At 38.2% G+C, this 21,091-nt stretch overlaps 1 protein-coding gene across 1 annotated transcript in view; it reads left to right on the forward strand.

The window, feature by feature from the left end:
* Positions 1-21,091, forward strand: part of CPM (carboxypeptidase M) — a 92,142-nt gene that overhangs the window by 61,408 nt on the left and 9,643 nt on the right. The window lies entirely within an intron of this gene.

A 21,091-nucleotide genomic window follows, 5' to 3' on the forward strand; every position in this document is an offset into this window, starting at 1 on the left:
GCCTCATTTTTAGTACCAGAACAACGGTTCAGAATTCTCTCTGCGTGAACATCTGCAGCCTATGAGAAATGCAGCACCTATCTGTTCATATAAGAGAAAGCATGATGTGTGTTACTTTAATATGCGGGTGTAAAATCCAGGGTACTTCTAATTTTACAAGTTGAATGACGTGGAAATCTGGCAAAAGATCAGGAAAACAGGCTGTTACTCTGTTACATTATCACCCATTTAGAAAGAAGCCAAGTTTGCTTGTCACTTGCCATATAATATCACAGACCAGAGAACTTTGGACATGCCATTTTACATTTTTTCTAGAACTGGGGTGGTAACCTAGCACCGTTAGCTTCAACCCCTCCCACGCCTCAACTCTGCCAAATGACCTGGCATTGGGAGTCTTTGCAGCCTGTTTTTTGTTTGTTTTTTTATAATTCTTTCTTTTTTTTTTTTTTTTTTTTGCGGTACCCAGGCCTCTCACTGTGGCGGCCTCTCCCGCTGTGGAGCACAGGCGCCAGACGCGCAGGCCCAGCGGCCATGGCTCACGAACCCGTGTCCCCTGCATCGGCAGGCGGACTCTCAACCACTGCACCACCAGGGAAGCCCGCAGCCTGTTTTTTGATGGCTGTCTGGCCTTTATCACAGATGAGCAGACTTAATGTGACAAGAGTGGTCCTTCTCAAACAGGTGCAGCAGACTCACCAGGAGGGTTTGTTAAAATGAGATTGCCAGGCCCCATCCCCAGAGTTTCTGATTTAGCGGGTCTGGAATGATTAACATCTTCCCTGGTGATGCTGACGCAGCCAGTCCAGGGACTACTCTTCGAAAACCATTGTACTAGAGCAACACGTTGCTTGTGATGATGATGGAGTCCTGGGCAGGGTGTGGAAGGCTCTTCTGCATTGCCCGGGTTAGTTATTTTTCTCCATCCAGAATGGCTTGCGGGGGAGAAAGGTATCAGGAATTAGGGCGACAGTTATGCTACCACAGCAAGCCAAAGTGCAGGATGTGTGTTTGTGTTGAAGAGGTTTGCATCATGGGCCTGCTGCATAATTACGTAATTCCTGGATTTTCTGCACGCTTCACACCAAAGCTTCCCACCTGCTGAAAAGAGCTGGAGACGGTTGAGGCAGGGAAAAGTCAGAAGCAGAGGGGTACAGGGCTGAGTGCAAGGACAATTGGGAGCTTCCCTTGGCCACACATCCCTGACATGGCTACTCCTTCCCCCTTTCATGCTTGACTCCCAACCTCTTCACCCCCATGACACAAGTACACAAAGATTATTTTTGAATTGGCAGGGCTGCATCCATGTCCTGGCTATTGTAAATAGTGCTGCTATGAACATAGGGGTGCATGGATCTTTTTGAATTACAGTTTTGTCTGGATATATGCCCCGGAGTGGATTGCTGGATAATATGGTAATTCTATTTTTAGGTTTTTGAGGGACCTCCATCGTGTTTTCGATAGTGGCTGCACCAACTTACATTCCCCCCAACAGTGTAGGAGGGTTCCATTTTCTCCACACCCTCTCCAGCACTTGTTATTTGTGGACTTTTTAATGATGGCCATTCTGACTAGTGTGAGATAATACCTCACTGTAGTTTTGATTTGCATTTCTCTAATAATTAGCGATGTTAAGTATCTTTTCATGTGCCTATTGGCCATCTGTATGTTTTCTTTGGAGAACTGTCTATTTAGGTGTTCTGCCCATTTTTGGATTGGGTTTTTTTTTCTTTTAATTGAATTGTATGAGCTGTTTATTTTGGAGATTAACCCCTTGTCAGTCGCATAGTTTGTAAATATTTTCTCTCAGTCCGTGGGTTGTCTTTTCATTTTGTTTATGGTTTCCTTTGCTGTGCAAAAGCTTATAAATTTGGTTAGGTCCTGTTTGTTTATTTTTGTTTTTATTTCTATTGCTTTGGGAGACTGACCTATGAAAACATCGCTTTGATTTATGTCAGAGCATGTTTTGCCTGTGTTCTCTTCTAGGAGCTTTATGGTGTCGTGTCTTATATTTAAGTCGTTAAGCCATTCTGAGTTTATTTTTGTGTATGGTGTAACAGTGTATTCTAACTTCATTGGTTTACGTGCAGCAGTCCAGCTTTCCCAATACCACTTGCTGAAGAGACTGTCTTTTGTCCATTGTATATTCTTGCCTCCTTTGTCAAAGATTGACCATAGGTGTGTGGGTTTATTTCTGGGCTCTCTATTCTCTTCCATTGATCCATATGTCTGTTTTTGTGCCAGTACCATGCTGTTTTGATTACTGTTTGCTAAATTTTTTTTAAGGTACCATGACATTTTTTTTCTTGGTGTCTTCTGCCTTAGCATCCTGAATGTTTGGTGTAAAGTCAATTTCAAAGATGGCTTAATTTTTTATGAGTTTGGGTTGGTTTTGTTTGATTTGGTTGGTTTTGAAGACAATGAAAAATACAAAAGATGCCAACACACATACTGCCAGTACTACAAGCTATCTTGCTCAAATGCAGACTTTCAAAGTGGCAGGAAGACTATAAGTTAGTTCAGAGACCTAAGGAAGGAAGAAATAAGCATAGCTTCCTCCTTCACATATTCTTGCTCTTGTGGAACAAAGATGAACTGAGATCCCAGCAACTTATCCAGTATTTCTGTATCAACTTCAAACTTATATAGCTAGTCTTTCTTTTCCTTTGTATCATTTTTCTTATCCAAATAAGAAGAGAAGGATTAAGAAAGGATTAATATTCGTTGAGCCTCCTGTTCTGTTACTTGTGTTTGATCTTCACAACAATCCTGGAAGGTATACATATTATCCCCATATTATAGGTGATGAAATTGAGGCTTGGGAATGTTTAGTGACTTGGGAGCTGGGATCCTAATGTATCACAGGACTTCCTAAGAAGGACATAATGGAAATCTCTCTTCAAAAAAGAATGCCATTGAAATTCAATGAATAAATGCAGAATCAGTTTACTAAATTATGACTGATTATGGTTGGGTACTCCCTGAAGATCAAAGGATACATATGACCCTTGAACAACATGAGTTTGAACTGTGTGGATACACTTATATGTGTGTGTTGGGGGTGGGGAAGGGAATTGGTTTTTGTTTTGTTTTGTTTTTTCACTAAATATGTACTACAGTACTGCACAGTCCATGGTTGGTTGAATCTGCCAGTGCAGAGAGGGCCAACCGTAAAGCTATATGTGGATTTTCAACTGTGTGGAGGGTCGACGTCCCTAACCTTGCATTGTTCAAAGGTCAACTGTAGTAGGAATAAATATAAATGGAACCTATTTTTTTTTTAAGGCAAAAGAGGAACAAATTAAAATGGAGGTTTACATAGTTGACCTAAATTGAAAAAGGGAGAAGGAAATGTGGAATTTAAAAATTCCTTCTCTTGAGGAAAATAATGAAGAGTCAAGAATCAGGAAAAAGTTAAAGGCAACTTGGGTCAGATAGAACTTAATGTTCGAGGTAAAAATGTTGTTGGTAAATGTCAAAACTTTTAGATTTCATTTTAACCTTTTCTGAAGGAAACTATTTAATGTGTGCCTCATATTTTTCCTGTCCTGGTAAATAATTACTAAGTTTACTGTTTTGGGACATTTCAGGGAACTTTTTTCATTGTGGCCTCTTCTTTCTCGTTTATGTCATTACGATAACATGACTTGTCACTGAAGTGAACAAACTGGAATAGGAGAATAGGGTTTAAAATGAGAGGAGTCTTAAAATATAAATGGCCTTTTATTAACTGTATTCTTGAAATTTCAAGGTGAGGGGTATGGCATCGGGTTCAGTGTGGGCTCTGAAGACTAGCATGGATTTACAGCCAGGCTGTGCTGCTTTATTGGTTATATGAGCTTGAAAAGGTTATTTAATAATCCAAAGCCTTAGTTTCCTCATCAGTAAAATTGTGATAATAACATTGCCTACCTCATAGAGTGGATGTGAAGATGCAGTGAGAAAATGCACATTAAGCACTTAGCATAGAGCCTGAACGATACTAACTGCTCTGTTAATGATGGCTCCCGTTATTAGTAATAATAAGACTCCTTCAATCGATTCCATGCTTCCAAGCAACGCTGTGATTATAATTTTGTTTCCCAAGTAGTTTGCCTGACCATGAGACACTCCCTTACACAGATAAGTATCTTATTGTAAATGGGCATTTTTAACCTTTATTTAGGATTTTATGGAACTCAGGCAATACAGTTTGGTGACTGAGTAAACAACTTGGAAATGGTAGGAGTAGATTTAGATTGTTATCTATGTTCTTTCATTTTGATAATATGCTATAAATGGAATATTCAACAACAACAAACAAATTTAACCTATAAATCAGATTGGTAGCTTGACTGTCTTTTAAGTTATATCGAAAATAATGTTCATTGCAGCACTGTTTACAATAGCCAAGACATAGAAGCAACCTAAATGTCCATTGAAAGAGGAATGGATAAAGAAGATGTGATACATGTATACTATGGAATATTACTCAGCCATTAAAGAGAATGAAATAATGTCATTTGCAGCAACATGGATGGACCTAGAGATTGTTATACTGAGTGAAGTAAGTCAGAAAGAGAAAGAGAAATATCATATGGTATTGATTATATGTGGATTCTAAAAATAAATGATACAAATGAACTTATTTACAAAACAGAAACAGACTCACAGACTTAGAGAATGAACTTATGGTTACCAGGGGGGAAGGGTGGGGAGGGATAGTTAGGGAGTTTGGGGTTGACATATACACACTGCTATATTTAAAATGGATAACCAACAAGGATCTACTGTATAGCACAGGGAACTCTGCTTAATGTTATGTGGCAGCCTGGATGGGAGGGGAGTTTAGGGGAGAATGGATACATTTATATGTATGGCTGAGTCGCTTTGCTGTGCACCTGAAACTATCAGAACATTGTTGATTGGCTATACTCCAATATAAAATAAAAAGTTAAAAAAAGTTTACCAAGTTCTGATTCAAGATGGTGACATAGGAGAATCCTGAACTCACCTCCTCCCATGGACACACCAAATCCACAACTGCATATGGAACAGTTTTCTCTGAAGGAAACCTAAAAACTACCTGAGTGACTTCTACACAAGAAAAAACCCACATAGAAATGGGTGGGAGAGGCTGAGACATAACCTTGCCGTAAACCCATCTCCAGCACAGCAACCCAAAATCAGGAAGGAACTCACAACTTTAAGCTGCTCCCTGAGGAGCAAATGGTTTGAACTACACATCTGGTACCCCAACATTTAAGACATGCACCCAAGAGATAATCCCACAAAACATCTAGCTTTGGGTTTTTTGTTTTATTAGGTTTTAAAATAACACTGAATTATTTTTCATGCTAAATCTTTTATTAACTTTAAAAAATTTTTATTTTATATTGGAGTATAGTTGATTAACAATGTTGTTAGTTTCAGGTGTACAGCAGAGTGATTCAGTTCTACATATACATGTATCTATTCTTTTTCAAATTCTGTTCCCATTTTGGTTATTACAGAGTATTGAGCAGAGTTCCCTGTGCTATATAGTAGGTCCTTGTTGGTTATCTATTTTAAATATAGCAGTGTGTACAGGTCAGTCCCAAACTCCCAATCTATCCCTCCCCTCTACCCTTCCCCCCAGTAACCATAAGCTTGTTCTCTAGGTTTGTGTGTCTGTTCCTGTTTCATAAATAAGTTCACTTGTATCATTTTTTGGATTCCGCATATAAGCGATATGATATATTTCTCTTTGTCTGACTTACTTCACTTACTGTGATAATCTCTAGGTCCATCCATGTTGCTGCAAATGGCATTATTTCATTCTTTTTTAATGGCTGAGTAATATTCCATTGTATATATGTACCACATCTTCTTTATCTATTCCTCTGCTGATGGACATTCAGGTTGCTTCCATATGTTGGCTATTGTCAACAGTGCTGCAGTGAACATTGGGGTGCATGTATCCTTTTGAACCATGTTTTTCTATGGATATATGCCCAGGAGTGGGATTGTTGGATCATATGGTAGTTCTATTTTTAGTTTCTTAAGGAACCTCCATATGGTCCTCCATTGAGGCTGTACCAATTTATATTCCCACCAACAGTGTAGGAGGATTCCCTTCTCTCCACACCCTCTCCAGCATTTGTTTGTAGACTTCTTGATGATGGCCATTCTGACTGGTGTGAGGTGATACCTTATTGTAGCTTTGATTTGCATTTCTCTAATTTTTAGTGACATTGAGCATCTTTTCATGTGCCTCTTGTCCATCTGTATGTCTTTTTGGAAAAAAGTCTATTTAGGTCTTCTGCCCATTTTTTGACTGGGTTGTTTTTTTGATATTGAGCCCATGAGCTGTTTGTAAATTTTGGAGATTAACTCCTTGTCAGTTGCATCGTTTGCAAATATTTTCTCCCATTCTGTGGGTTGTCTTTTCGTTTTGTTTATGGTTTCCTTTGCTGTGCAAAGGCTTCTGAGTTTCATTAGGTCCCATTTGTTTATTTTTGTTTTTATTTCCATTACTCTAGGAGACGGATGCAAAAAGATATTGCTGCAATTTATGCCAAAGAGTGTTCTGCCTGTTTTCCTCTAAGAGTGTTCTAGTATCCGATCTTACATTTAGGTCCATAATCCATTTTGAGTTAATTTTTATGTATGGTGTTAAAGAATGTTCTAATTTCATTTTTTTACATGTAGCTGTCCAGTTTTCTGAGCACCATTTACTGAAGAGACTGTCTTTCCTCCATTGTATAGTCTTGACTCCTTTGTTGTAGATTAAGTGGTGTGGGTTTATTTCTGGGCTTTCTATCCTATTCCATTGATCTGTATTTCTGTTTTTGTGCCAGTACCATACTGTTCTGATGACTGTAGCTTTGTAGTATAGTCTGAAGTCAGGGAGCCTGATTCCTCCAGCTCCATTTTTCTTTCTGAAGATTGCTTTGGCTATTCAGGGTCTTTTGTGTCTGCATAAAAATTTTAAGATTTTTTGTTCTAATTCAATGGAAAATGCCATTGGTAATTTGATAGGGATTGCATTTGTAGATTGCCTTGGGCAGTACAGTCATTTTGACAATATGATAATATTTTGACAATTTTGACATTTTGACAATATTTCTTCCAATCCAAGAACATGGTATATCTTTCCACCTGTTTGTGTCATCTTCAGTTTCTTTCATCAGCATCTTATAGTTTTCTGAGTACAGATCTTTTGCCTCTTTAGGTAGGTTTATTCCTAGGTATTTTACTCTTTTTGATGTGATGGTAAATGGTATTGTTTCTTTAATTTCTCTTTCTGATCTTTCATTGTTAGTGTATAGAAATGCAACAGACTTCTGGTATTTATTTTGTATCCTGCAACTTTACTGAATTCATTGATGAGCTCTAGTAGTTTTCTGGTAGTATCTTTAGGATTCTCTATGTACAGTATCATGTCATCTGCAAACAGTGACAGTTTTACTTCTTCTTTCTCAGTTTGGATTCCTTTTACTTCTTTTTCTTCTCTGCCATGGCTAGGACTTCCAAAACTATGTTGAATAAAAGTGGCAAGAGTGGACATCCTCGTCTTGTTCCTTATCTTATAGGAAATGCTTTCAGCTTTTCACCATTGAGTATGATGTTAGCTGTAGGCTTGTTATATATGGCCCTTATTATGTTGAGGTAGATTCCCTCTATGCACACTTTCGGGAGAGTTTTTATCATAAGTGGGTGTTGAATTTTGTCAAAAGCTTTTTCTACATCTATTGAGATGATCATATGGTTTTTATTCTTCAATTTGTTGACGTGGTGTATCACACTGATTGATTTGTAGATACTAAAAAATCCTTGTATCCCTGGGATAAATCCCACTTTATCATGGTTTATGATCCTTTTCATGTATTGTCAGATTCTGTTTGCTAGTATTTTGTTGAGGATTTCTGCGTCCATGTTCATCCATGATATTGGCCTGTAATTTTCTTTTTTGTGGTATCTTTATCTGGTTTTGGTATCAGGGTGATGGTGGCCTCATAGAATGAGTTGGGAAGTGTTCCTTCCTCTGCAGTTTTTTGGAATAGTTTCAGAAGGATAGGTGTTAACTCTTCTCTAAATGTTTGATAGAATTCACCTGTAAAGCCATCTGGTCCTGGACTTTTGTTTGTTGGGAGTTTTTTAATCACAGTTTTAATTTCAGTACTTGTGATTGATCTGTTCATATTTTCTAATTCTTCCTGGTTCAGTCCTGGAAGGTTATACCTTTCTAAGAATTTGTCCATTTCTTCTAGGTTGTCCATTTTATTGGCATATGGTTGCTTGTAGTAGTCTCTTATGATCCTTTGTATTTCTGTGGTGTCCATTGTAACTTTTTTCATTTCTAATCTTATTGATTTGAGCCCTCTGTTTTGCTTGATGAGTCTGGCTAAAGGTTTGTCATTTTTGTTTATCTTTTCAAAGAACCAGCTTTTAGTTTCATTGATCTTTTCTACTGTTTTCTTTGTCTCTATTTCATTTATTTCTACTCTGATCTTTTTGATTTCTTTCCTTCTAAGTTTGGGTTTTGTTTGTTCATCTTTCTCTATTTGCTTCAGGTGTAAGGTTAGGTTGTTTATTTGAGATTTTTCTTGTTTCCTAAGATTGTATTGCTATAAACTTCCCTCTTAGAACTGCTTTTGCTGTGTCACATAGGTTTTGGATTGTCATGTTTTCATTTTCATTTGTCTCTAGGTATTTTTTTATTTCCTTGGATTTCTTCAGTGCCACATTGGTTGTTTAGTAGCATTTGTTTAGCCCCCATGTGTTTTTTTTTAAAGGATTATATCATATAGACTATATTTTCTGTTCAAAATGCAATTAAACTAGAAATCAATAACAAATATACAATATATATTTGGAAATTATGAAACATAATTCTAAGTAACTCATAAGTCAAAGAAGAAGAAATAATGGAAATTAGAAAATATTTAAATCTTAATGATAATGAAAAATACTGCCTATCAAAATTTGTGGGATTTAGTTAAAACAATGTGTAGAGGGAAATTTATAGCATTTAAATGCTTATGTCAGGGTAGAAGGGCTGCTGATCAATGAATATATTATAATAGTTTCTACTGTTGCAAGACGAATTACACCAAAAGCTAATGGTGTAGAACAACAATAAATATCTATCCTCTCTCATAGTTTTTGTGGGTCACGGTTTCAAAAGCATGGCTACGTCGTTCTGGCTTGAGGTGTCTCGTGAGGTTGCGGTCACATCATCTGAAGGCTTGAATGAAACAGAAGCATCCACTTCCAAGGTTGTTAGCTGGCAAGCTGGTGCTGGCTGTTGGCAGGGAGGCCTCAGTTTCTCTCCACGTGGCCCTTCACAGAGGGCTGCTTGTATGTTCTCACTAGATGGTGGCTAGGTTCTCCCAAGTGGGTGATCCAAAAGAGAAAAAGCCAGGCAGAAGCTATTCTTTTTGTGACCTATTCTTGGAAGCCACATACCATCATTTTTGCCACATTCTATCTGTGAGAAGTGAGTCACTAAGTCTTGTTCACAAGAGGAGGAAAATCAGGTCCCATTTTTTTTTTTTTAAGGAAAGGGTATCAAAGCATTTTAAAACAATCACAATGAACTGAGCACCTATTCATTGTAGAGGTGAGAGAAAAACTAGCAAAATAAGCCCAAGGAAACAGAAAAAAGGTAATTTTAAATGACAACATCAGAAATTAACAAAATAGAAAACAGATGCACAATAATCTGCAAAGTCCAAATTTGGTTTTTTGAAAAAGCTGACAAAATTGATAAACTTCTAGTGAGACTGAACAAGAGAAAAAGAGAGGAGGTACAAATAAACAACATGAGAAATAAGGAACAAGTACAGATGCTACAGAGAATAACGGGGGCACTGTGAGTATATTCTTTAAAAACAAGAGGATATTATACATAACTTTATGCCACTAATTTTTTAAAATCATAAAATGGACACTAATTTTTTAAAATCATAAAATGGATACATTTCTAGAAAACTGTAACCTACTAAAACAGACTTAAGAAACAGAAAAACTGAATAATCCTATAACAATTTAAAAATCTGTCAGTAGTTTAAAATTCTCCCTCAAAAAAAACACTAAGTTAAGAAGGTCTTACAGGCAAGCTCTACCAAATGGAAAAACACACTAGTAATTCCAGTCTTAAACAAACTATTCCAGATTATATAAAAGGGAAAAGAAGACGTAGGAACACTCTGTAACTCCTTTTCTGAAGCAAGAATAACCTTGATAGCAAAATCTAAAAATGTCATTGCAAAATAGGAAAATTACAAGTCAAATACATGATGTGAACATTCCTTAAGACGTTAGCAAATCAAATCAAGAGTAAATTTCTATAAACAAGCAGCAAACAGAAACTGTTCACAGCAGCACCACTAATAATAAATAATGGAAACAGCCCCAAATGCCTATCAACAGTAAAATAGATACTAGAAATTATAGCATATTAACATAATGGAATGTATTCAGCAATGAAAATCAATGAAATATAGCTACAAGCAATAACATGGGTAAATCACTGGAATATAATATAGAAAAAAAGAAGCCATGAAAGAAGATGTAATAAAATTCCTAGGATTAAGTCTAAAAACATGCAAAATGATTAAACACATATGATAAAACTACAAAATCCAGGATGGTGCTCTCTCAAAGGGTAAAGAAGTTAATAGGATCAGAGAGGGGCACATAAGGAATACCAGACGTAACAGTTATGTTCTTTATATCTTCTGTAAGCTTCATAAGCTTTCTTTTATAGCTATTCAATATTTAATTTAAAAACCTCAAAACAACTAACAGAATGAACAATAGCTCTTAGTATGGTCTCTTCCATCTCATGTGCTCTAAATTTCTTTACAGCATAGGACGGAGTACTGCAGCTCACCATTCTATAACAGTAGGTGAGAATTTTCTCCAAGCTCTCCTGAATGGTGATTTTTTTTTTTTTTTCTTGTTACGTGGGCCTCTCACTGTTGTGGCCTCTCCCGTTGCGGAGCACAGGCTCCGGATTCGCAGGCTCAGCGGCCATGGCTCACAGGCCCAGCTGCTCTGCGGTATGTGGGATCCTCCTGGACCGGGGCATGAACCCGTGTCCCCTGCATCGGCAGGCGGACTCTCAACCACTGCGCCACCAGGGAAGCCCCTGAATGTTGATTTTTAAAAGAAATTTGGAATATATGCCAAATAGAACTTTCATAATGTTGATTATCTAGCCACACATTAAAACAACCATACCATTTGCTCTGTCATTTTAATAAGTATGTTTCAGTCTTAACCATATTCCAGCTACAAGTAAAAAAACTGGAAAGCTATTCAAGCTTTCAGTCATAATAATGTCAAAAACTGTCCTGTGGTTTTTGAATTTACCCAATCCAAATAGCACAGACAAAAACTTTTGCTTGAATTCACTTTAACTCTCTGGTTGTTTAATCTTTTCTATTATTGTTGCAATTTGTCACCCTTAACTACCATAATAACACGATTTTTAGACCTTCATAACAAAATAACTACTTGGTTCCTTGAAAATGGAGGGGGAAGGTGGGCAGGAATCCGTGGTTTCACTGAAACTATAGCGTGTGTTTGACAGGCCAAAAGAAGTATTCAAGAGTAGTTCCATGGCAACATAGCTTTAGACAACAAGTGAACCAAAGACTATACATGTACTGGTGGTGATAAATGCTAAATGGCTGAGAGGAGTTCTGTTTTTTCTGGTCTCTGATGGAGACCTGTTCTTTCAGGTCCAACTCTTAGACTGTTTGAGAGCTTCAAGTAATTTAAGTAAATCCAAAAGTATAAAAAATATGAATAAAACATATTTAGACCTATTATTTCAGCTTTACTGAGGTATAATTGACATAAGATTACAAGACGTTTAAAATGTACATCGTGGTGATTTGATGTATGTGTACATTGTGAAAGGATTCCACTCATCTCGTTAATTAACATCCATCACCTCACGTATTTATCCTTTTTGGGGGGAGGTAAGAACATTTAAGTTCTACTCTTTGAGCAAATTTCAATTATACAATACAGTGTTATCACTACAGTCACCATGTTTTTCATTAGATCCTCAGACTGTATTCATTTTATAACTGAAACTTTGTACCCTATGACCAACCTCTCCTTATTTCCCCCACAGCCTGCTCTGGCAACCACTTTTCTGCTCTGTTTCTAGCCCTTGGCTTTTTTTTTTTTTTTTTTTTTTTTTAAGATTTCACATATAAGTGTTTCTATGCACTATTTGTCTTCCTCTGCCTGGCTTATTTTAGATTAATTACATTTAAAAATTATTCCAACCCATGTCCTCAAAAGCTGAATAATCTTCCTTTACAAACCAGAGTTTTTATTTAAATTGTAAAAAAAATATATATGGTTTGCATTTTTTTTCTTATTAGTCATCAATTTTATACACATCAGTGTATACATGTCAATCCCAATCGCCCAATTCATCACAGCACCACCATCACCCCCCCGCCGCTTACTCCCCTGGTGTCCATACGTTTGTTCTCTACATCTGTGTCTCAATTTCTGCCCTGAAAACTGGTTCATCTGTACCGTTTTTCTAGGTTCCACATATATGTGTTAATATATATTTGTTTTTCTCTTTCTGACTTACTTCACTCTGTATGACAGTCTCTAGATCCATCCACGTCTCAACAAATGACCCAATTTTGTCCCATTTAATGGCTGAGTAATATTCCATTGTATATATGTACCACATCTTCTTTATCCATTCGTCTGTCGACGGGCATTTAGGTTGCTTCCATGACCTGGCTATTGTAAATAGTGCTGCAGTGAACATTGGGGTGCATGTGTCTTTTTGAATTATGGTTTTCTCTGGGTATATGCCCAGTAGTGGGATTGCTGGATCATATGGTAATCCTATTTTTAGTTTTTTAAGGAACCTCCATACTGTTCTCCATAGTGGCTGTATCAATTTACATTCCCACCAACAGTGCAAGAGGGTTCCCCTTCCTCCACACCCTCTCCAGCATTTGTTGTTTGTAGGTTTTCTGATGATGCCCATGTTAACTGGTGTGAGGTGATACCTCATTGGAGTATTTATTTGCATTTCTCTAATAATTAGTGATGTTGAGCAGCTTTTCATGTGCTTCTTGGCCATCTGTATGTCTTCTTTGAAGAAATGTCTATTCAGGTCTTCTGCCCATTTTTGGATTGGGTTGCTTGTTTTTTTAATGTTGAGCTGCATGAGCTGCTTGTAAATTTTGGAGACTAATCCTTTGTCAGTTGCTTCATTTGCAAATATTTTCTCCCATTCTGAGAGTTGTCTTTTATGTCTTGTTTATAGTTTCCTTTGCTGTGCGAAAGCTTTGATGTTTCATTAGGTCCCATTTGTTTATTTTTGTTTTTATTTCCATTACTCTAGGAGGTGAATCAAAAAAGATCTTGCTGTGACTTATGTCAAAGAGTGTTCTTCCTATGTTTTCCTCTAAGAGTTTTATAGTATCTGGTCTTACATCTAGGTCTCTAATCCATTTTGAGTTTATTTTTGTGTGTGGTGTTAGGGAGTGTTCTAATTTCATTCTTTTACATGTAGCTGTCCGTTTTCCCGGCACCACTTATTTAAGCAACTGTCTTTTCTCCATTATATATCCTTGCCTCCTTTGTCATAGATTAGTTGACGATAGGTGTGTGGGTTTATCTCTGGACTTTCTATCTTGTTCCATTGATCTGTGTTTCTATTTTTGTGCCAGTACCATGTTGTCTTGATTACTGTACCTTTGTAGTATAGTCTGAACTCAGGGAGTCTGATTCCTCCAGCTTCGTTTTTTTCCCTCAAGACTGCTTTGGCTATTTGGGGTCTTTTGTGTCTCCATACAAATTTTAAGATTTTTTGTTGTAGTTCTGTAAAAAATGCCATTGGTAATTTGATAGGGATCGCATTGAATCTGCAGATTGCTTTGGGTAGTATAGTCATTTTCACAATGTTGATTCTTCCAATCCAAGAACATGGTATATCTCTCCATTTGTTGGTATCATCTTTAATTTCTTTCATCATTGTCCTATAGTTTTCTGCATACAGGTCTTTTGTCTCCCTAGGTAGCTTTATTCCTAGGTATTTTATTGTTTTTGTTGCAATGGTGAATGGAATTGTTTCCTTAATTTCTCTTTCTGATCTTTCATTGTTAGTGTATAGGTATAGGAATGCAAGAGATTTCTGTGCATTAATTTTGTATCCTGCAACTTTACCAAATTCATTGATTAACTCTAGTAGTTTTCTGGTGGCACCTTTAGGATTCTCTATGTATAGTATCATGTCATCTGCAAACAGTGACAGTTTTAATTCTTCTTTTCCAATTTGTATTCCTTTTATTTCTTTTTCTTCTCTGATTGCTGTGGCTAGGACTTCCAAAACTATGTTGAATAACAGTGGCAAGAGTGGACATCCTTGTCTTGTTCCTGATCTTAGAGGAAATGCTTTCAGTTTTTCACAATTGATACGGATGTTTGCTGTGGGTTTGTCGTATATGGCCTTTATTATGGTGAGGTAGGTTCACTCTATGCCCACTTTCTGGAGAGTTTTTATCATAAATGGGTGTTGAATTTTGTCAAAAGCTTTTTCTGCATCTATTGAGATGATCATATGGTTTTTATTATTCAATTTGTTAATATGGTGTATCACATTGATTGAATTGCATATACTGAAGAATCCTTGCATCCCTGGGATAAATCCCACTTGATCATGGTGTATGATCCTTTTAATGTGCTGTTGGATTCTGTTTGCTAGTAATGAGCTGAGGATTTTTGCATCTATTCATCAGTGATATTGGTTTGTAAGTTTCTTTTTTTTGTAGTATCTTTGTCTGGTTTGGGTATCAGGGTGATGGTGGCCTCACAGAATGAGTTTGGGAGTGTTCCTTCCTCTGCAATATTTTGTAGGACTTTGAGAAGGATTGGGGTTAGCTCTTGTCTAATTGTTTGATAGAATTCACCTGTGAAGCCATCTGGTCCTGGACTTTTGTTTGTTGGAAGATCTTTAATCACAGTTTCAATTTCATTACTTGAGATTGGTCTGTTCATATTTTGTTTCTTCCTGGTTCAGTCTTGGAAGGTCATACCTTTCTTAAAATTTGTCCATTTCTTCCAGGTTGTCCATTTTATTAGCATAGAGTTGCTTGTAGTAGTCTCTTAGGATGCTTTGTATTTCTGTGGTGTCTGTTGTAACTTCTCCTTTTTCATTTCTAATTTATTGATTTGAGTCCTCTCCCTCTTTGTCTTGATGAGTCTGGCTAATGGTTTATCAATTTTGTTTATCTTCTCAAAGAACCAGCTTTTAGTTTTATTGATCTTTGCTATTGTTTTCTTTGTTTCTATTTCATTTATTTCTGCTCTGATCTTGATGATTTCTTTCCTTCTGCTAACTTTGGGTTTTGTTTGTTCTTCTTTCTCTAGTTCCTTTAAGTGTAAGGTTGGATTGTTTGAGATTTTTCTTGTTTCTTGAGGTAGGCTTGTATAGCTATAAACTTCCCTCTTAGAACTGCTTTTGCTGCAGCCCACAGGTTTTGGATCATCGTGTTTTCATTGTCATTGTCTCTAGGTATCTTTTGATTTCCTCTTTGATTTCTTCAGTGATCTCTTGGTTATTTAGTAATGTATTGTTTAGCCTCCATGTGTTGGTGTTTTTTATGTTTTCTTCCCTGTAGTTCATTTCTGATCTCATAGCCTGATGGTCAGAAAAGATTCTGTATATGATTTCAATTTTCTTAAATTTACTGAGGCTTGATTTGTGACCCAAGATGTGATCTATGCTGGAGAATGTTCTGTGCGCACTTGAGAAGGAAGTGTTATCTACTGTTTTGGGATGGAATGTCCTATAAATATCAATTAAATCTATCTGGTCTATTGTGTCATTTAAAGCTTATGTTTCCTTATTTATTTTCATTTTAGCTGATCTGTCCATTGGTGTAAGTGAGATTTTAAAGTCCCCCACTGTTACTGTGTTACTGTCAATTTCCTCTTTTATAGCTGTTAGCAGTTGCCTTATGCATTGAGGTGTCCTATGTTGGGTGCATATATAATTATTGTATCTTCTTCCTGGATTGATCCCTTGATCATTATGTAGTGTCCTTCCTTGTCTCTCGTAACATTCTTTATTTTAAGGTCTATTTTATCTGATATGAGTATTGCTACTCCAGCTTTCTTTTGATTTCCATTTGCATGGGATATCTTTTTCCATCCCCTCACTTTCAGTCTATATGTGTCCCTAGGTCTGAAGTGGGTCTCTTGTAGACAAGCATATAGATGGGTCTTGTTTTTGTATCCATTCAGCAAGCCTGTGGCTTGTGGTTGGAGCATTTAATCCATTTACGTTTAAGGTAATTATTGATATGTATGTTCCTATGACCATTTTCTTGTTTTCGGTTTGTTTTTGTAGGTCCTTTTCTTCTCTTGTGTTTCCCACTGAGAGAAGTACCTTTAGCATTTGTTGTAGAGCTGGTTTGGTGGTGCTGAATTCTCTTAGCTTTTGCTTGTTTGTAAAGCTTTTGATTTCTCCATCAAATCTGAATGAGATCCTTGCTGGGTAGAGTAACCTTGGTTGTAGTTTCTTCCCTTTCATCACTTTAAGTCTATCATGCCACTCCCTTCTGGCTTGTAGAGTTTCTGCTGAGAAATCAGCTGTTATCCTTATGGGAGTTCCCTTCTATGTTGTCATTTTTCCCTTGCTGCTTTCAATAATTTTTGTCTTTAATTTTTGCCAATTTGATTACTATGTGTCTTGGCGTGTTTCTCTTTGGGTTTATCCTGTTTGGGACTCTCTGCACTTCCTGGACTTGGGTGGCTACTTCCTTTCCCATGTTAGGGAAGTTTTTGACTATAATCTCTTCAAATATTTTCTCTGGTCCTTTCTCTCTTCTCCTTCTGGGACCCCTGTAAATGCAAATGTTGTTGTGTTTAATGTTGTCCCAGAGGTCTCTTAGGCTGTCTTCATTTCTTTTCATCCTTTTTTCTTTATTCTGTTCTGCAGCAGTGAATTCCACCATTCTGTCTTCCAGGTCACTTATCCGTTCTTCTGCCTCAGTTATTCTGCTATTGATTCCTTCTAGTGTATTTTTCATTTCAGTTATTGTATTGTTCTTATATGTTTGTTCTTTAATTCTTCTAGGTCTTTGTTAAACATTTCTTGCATCTTCTTGATCTTTGCCTCCATTGTTTTTCTGAGGTCTTGGATCATCTTCAGTATCATTAGTCTGTATTCTTTTTCTGGAAGGTTGCCTATCTCCACTTTATTTGTTTTTCTGGGGTTTTATCTTTTTCCTTTATCTGGTACATAGCCCTCTGCCTTTTCATCTTGTCTATCTTTCTGTGAATGTGGTTTTTGTTCCACAGGATGCAGGATTGTAGTTCTTCTTGCTTCTGCTGTCTGCCTTCTGGTGGATGAGGCTATCTAAGAGGCTTGTGCAAGTTTCCTGATGGGGGAGGGACTGGTGGTGGGTAGAGCTGACTGTTGCTCTGTTGGGCAGAGCTCAGTAAAACTTTAATCCTCTTGAATGCTGATGGGTGGGGCTGGGTTCCCTCCCTGTTGGTTGTTTGGCTTGAGGCAACCCAACACTGGAGACTACCTGGGCTCTTTGGTGGGGCTAATGGCAGACTCTGGGGGGGCTCATGCCAAGTAGTACTTCCCAGAACTTCTGCTGACAGTGTCCTTGTCCCACGGTGAGCCACAGCCACCCCCGCCTCTGCAGGAGACCCTCCAACACTAGCACGTAGGTCTGGTTCAGTCTCCCCGGGGGCCACTGCTCCTTCCCCTGGGTCCTGATGTGCACACTACTTTGTGTGTGCCCTCCAAGAGTGGAGTCTCTGCTTCCTCCAGTCCTGTTGAAGTCCTGCAATCAAATCCCGCTAGCCTTCAAAGTCTGATTCTCTAGGAATTCCTCCTCCTGTTGCCGAACCCCCAGGTTGGGAAGCCTGACGTGGGGCTCAGAACCTTCACTCCAGTGAGTGGACTTCTATGGTATAAGTGTTCTCCAGTTTGTGAGTCACCCACCCAGCAGTTACGGGTTTGATTTTACTGTGATTGCACCCCTTGTACTGTCTCATTGTGGCTTCTCCTTTGTCTTGGATGTGCGATATCTTTTTTGGTGAGTTCCAGTGTCTTCCTGTCAATGATTGTCCAGCAGCTAGTTGTGATTCTGGTGTTCTCACAAGAGGGAATGAGAGCAAGTCCTTCTACTCCTCCATCTTGGTTCAGGCTATATCCCTCACGTGTTTTTTAGTTTTTTTTTTTTTCTTGTAGTTGATTTCTAATCTCATACGTTGTGGTTGGAAAAGATGCTTGATATGATTTCAGTTTTCTCAAATTTACCAAGACTCGCTTTGTGGCCCAGCATGTGATCAATCCTGGAGAATGTTCCTTGTGCACTTGAGAGGAATGTGTATTCTGCTGCTTTTGGGTGGAATGCTCTATAAACATCAATTAAGTCCATCTGGTCTAATGTGTCATTTAAGGCCTGTGTTTCCTTATTGATTTTCTGTCTGGATGATCTGTCCATTGATGAAAGTGGAGTGTTAAAGTCCCCTACTATTACTGTGTTACTGTCAGTTTCTCCTTCTATGGCTTTTAGTATTTGCCTTATATATTGAGGTGCTCCTATGTTGGGTGCATATATATTTACAATTGTCATATCTTCTTCTTGGATTGCTCCCTTGATCATTATGTAGTGTCCTTCTTTGTCTCTTGTAATAGTCTTTATTTTAAAGTCTGTTTTGTCTGATATGACTATTGCTATTCCAGCTTTCTTTTGATTTCTATTTGCATGGAATGCCTTTTTACATCCCCTCACTTTCAGTCTAAATGTCCCTAGATCTGAAGTGCTCTTGTAGACAGCATATATACGGGTCTTGTTTTTGTATCCATTCAGCCAGTCTGTGTCTTTTGGTTGGAGCATTTAATCTGTTTATGTTTAAGGTAATTATTGATATGTATGTTCTTATTGCCATTTTGTTAATTGTTTTGGATTTGTTTTTGTAGGTCTTTTTTCTTCCCTTCCTCTTTTGTTCTCTTGTGATTTGATGACTAATTTTAGCCTTGTGTTTGAATGCCTTTTCCTTTTTTGTGTGTCTGTTGTAGATTTTCGGTTTGTGGTTACCATGAGGTTTTGCTATAGCAGTCTATATATAAACAAGATTGTTTTAAGTTGCCAGTCTTTTAATTTCAAATGCATTTCCTGTATCCTGCATTTTTGCTCTCTTCTCACAATTGCTGGGTTTGATATCATATTTGTGTGCCTACGATTTCCTACCTTTACTGTATGTTTGCCATTACCAGTGAGTTTATCCATTCGTAATTTTCTTGTTTCTAGTTGTGGCCTTTTCTTTTGCCCATAGAGAAGTTCCTTTAGTATTTGTTGCAAAGCTGGTCTGTTGATGCTGAATTCTCTTAGCTTTTGCTTGTCTATAAAGCTTTTGATTTCTCTGTTGAATCTGAATGAGAGCCTTGCTGGATATTCTTGGTTGTAGGTTATTCCCTTTCATCACATTAAATACATCATGCCACTCCCTTCTGGCCTGCAGAGTTTCTGCTGAGAAATCAGCTGCTAACCTTATGGGAATTCCCTTGTATGTTATTTGTTGCTTTTCCCTTGTTGCTTTTAATATTTTTTGTCTTTTAATTTTTTGTCTATTTGATTACTATGTGTCTTTGTGTGTTCGTCATTGGGTTTGTCCTGCCTGGGACTCTCTGTGCTTCCTGGACTTGGGTGACTGTTTCCTTTCCCATGTTAAGGAAGTTTTCAGCTGTTATCTCTTCAGATATTTTCTCAGGTCCTTTATCTCTTTCTTCTCCTTCTAGGACCCCTATAATGAGAATGTTCATGCATTTATTGTTGTCCCAGAGGTCTCTTAGACTGGCCTCATTTCTTTTCTTTCTTTTTTCTTTGTCCCACTGCAGTGAATTCCACCATTCTCTCTTCCAGATCACTCATCCATTCTTCTGCCTGTTACTCTGCTATTGATTCCTTCTAGTGTACTTTTCATTAGTTATTGTATTGTTCAGCTCTGTTTGTTCTTTAGTTCTTCTAGGTCTTTGTTAAACATTTCTTGTATCTTCTCAATCTGTGCCTCTATTCTTTTTCTGAGATCTCAGATCATCTTTACTATCATTACTCTGAATTATTTTTCAGGTAGATTGCCTATCTCCCCTTCACTTAGTTGTTGTTCTGGGGTTTTATATTGTTCCTTCATCTGGGACATATTTCTCTGCCAACTCAATTTGTCTAACTTTCTGTGATTGCAGTTTCCATTCCGTGGGTTGCAGGATTGTAGTTCTTCTTACTTCTGCTGTCACCCCCTCCTGGTGGATGAGACTGTTTAAAAGGCTTGTGTAGGCTTCCTTGTGGGAGGGACTGGTTCCTGCCCATGGGTGGGTGGAGCTGAGTCTTGTCCCTCTGGTGGGCAAGGCCGTGTCAGGGGGTGTGTTCATCAGGCAGCTGTGTGCTCAGGAAGACATTAAGCAGCCTGTCTGCTGATGGGTGGGGCTGTGTTCCTACCCTGTTGGTTATCTGGCCTGAGGTGTCCCAGCACTGGAGCCCACAGGCTGTTGCGTGGGGCCAGGACTTGATGAGAAAATGGCAGCCTCCAAGAGGGCTCATGCCAATGAGTACTCCCCAGAACTACCACACTACCACCACCAGTGTCCTTGTCCCTGCAGTGAACCACAGCTGCCCCCACCCCCTGCTTCTGCAGGAGATCCTCCAATACTATCAGGTAAGTATGGCCCAGTCTATTATGAGGTCACTGCTTTTTCCCCCTGGGTCCTGGTGCATACAAGACCCTGTGTGCACCCTCCAAGGATGGAGTTTCTGTTTCCCCAACTCCTGTGGAATCCCTGTGACCAAAACCCACTGGCCTTCAAAGCCAGATTATCTGGGGGCTCCTCCTCCCATTGCCAGACTCCCAGGCTGGGGAGCCTGACACAGGGCTCAGAACTTTCACTCCTGTGGGAGAACTTCTGTTTCCAGTTTTTGGGTCACCCACCTGGCAGGTATGGGATTTGATTTTATTGAGATTGCACCCCCTCATACTATCCTGTTGTGGCTTCTTCTTTGTCTTTGGATGTAGGGTATCTTTTTTGGGTAGGTTTCAGCCTTTTTTGGTCAATGGT

This window comes from Mesoplodon bidens, assembly GCF_964165515.1.
Source record: "Mesoplodon bidens genome assembly, chromosome: 11".
Classification (NCBI taxonomy): Eukaryota; Metazoa; Chordata; class Mammalia; order Artiodactyla; family Ziphiidae; genus Mesoplodon; species Mesoplodon bidens.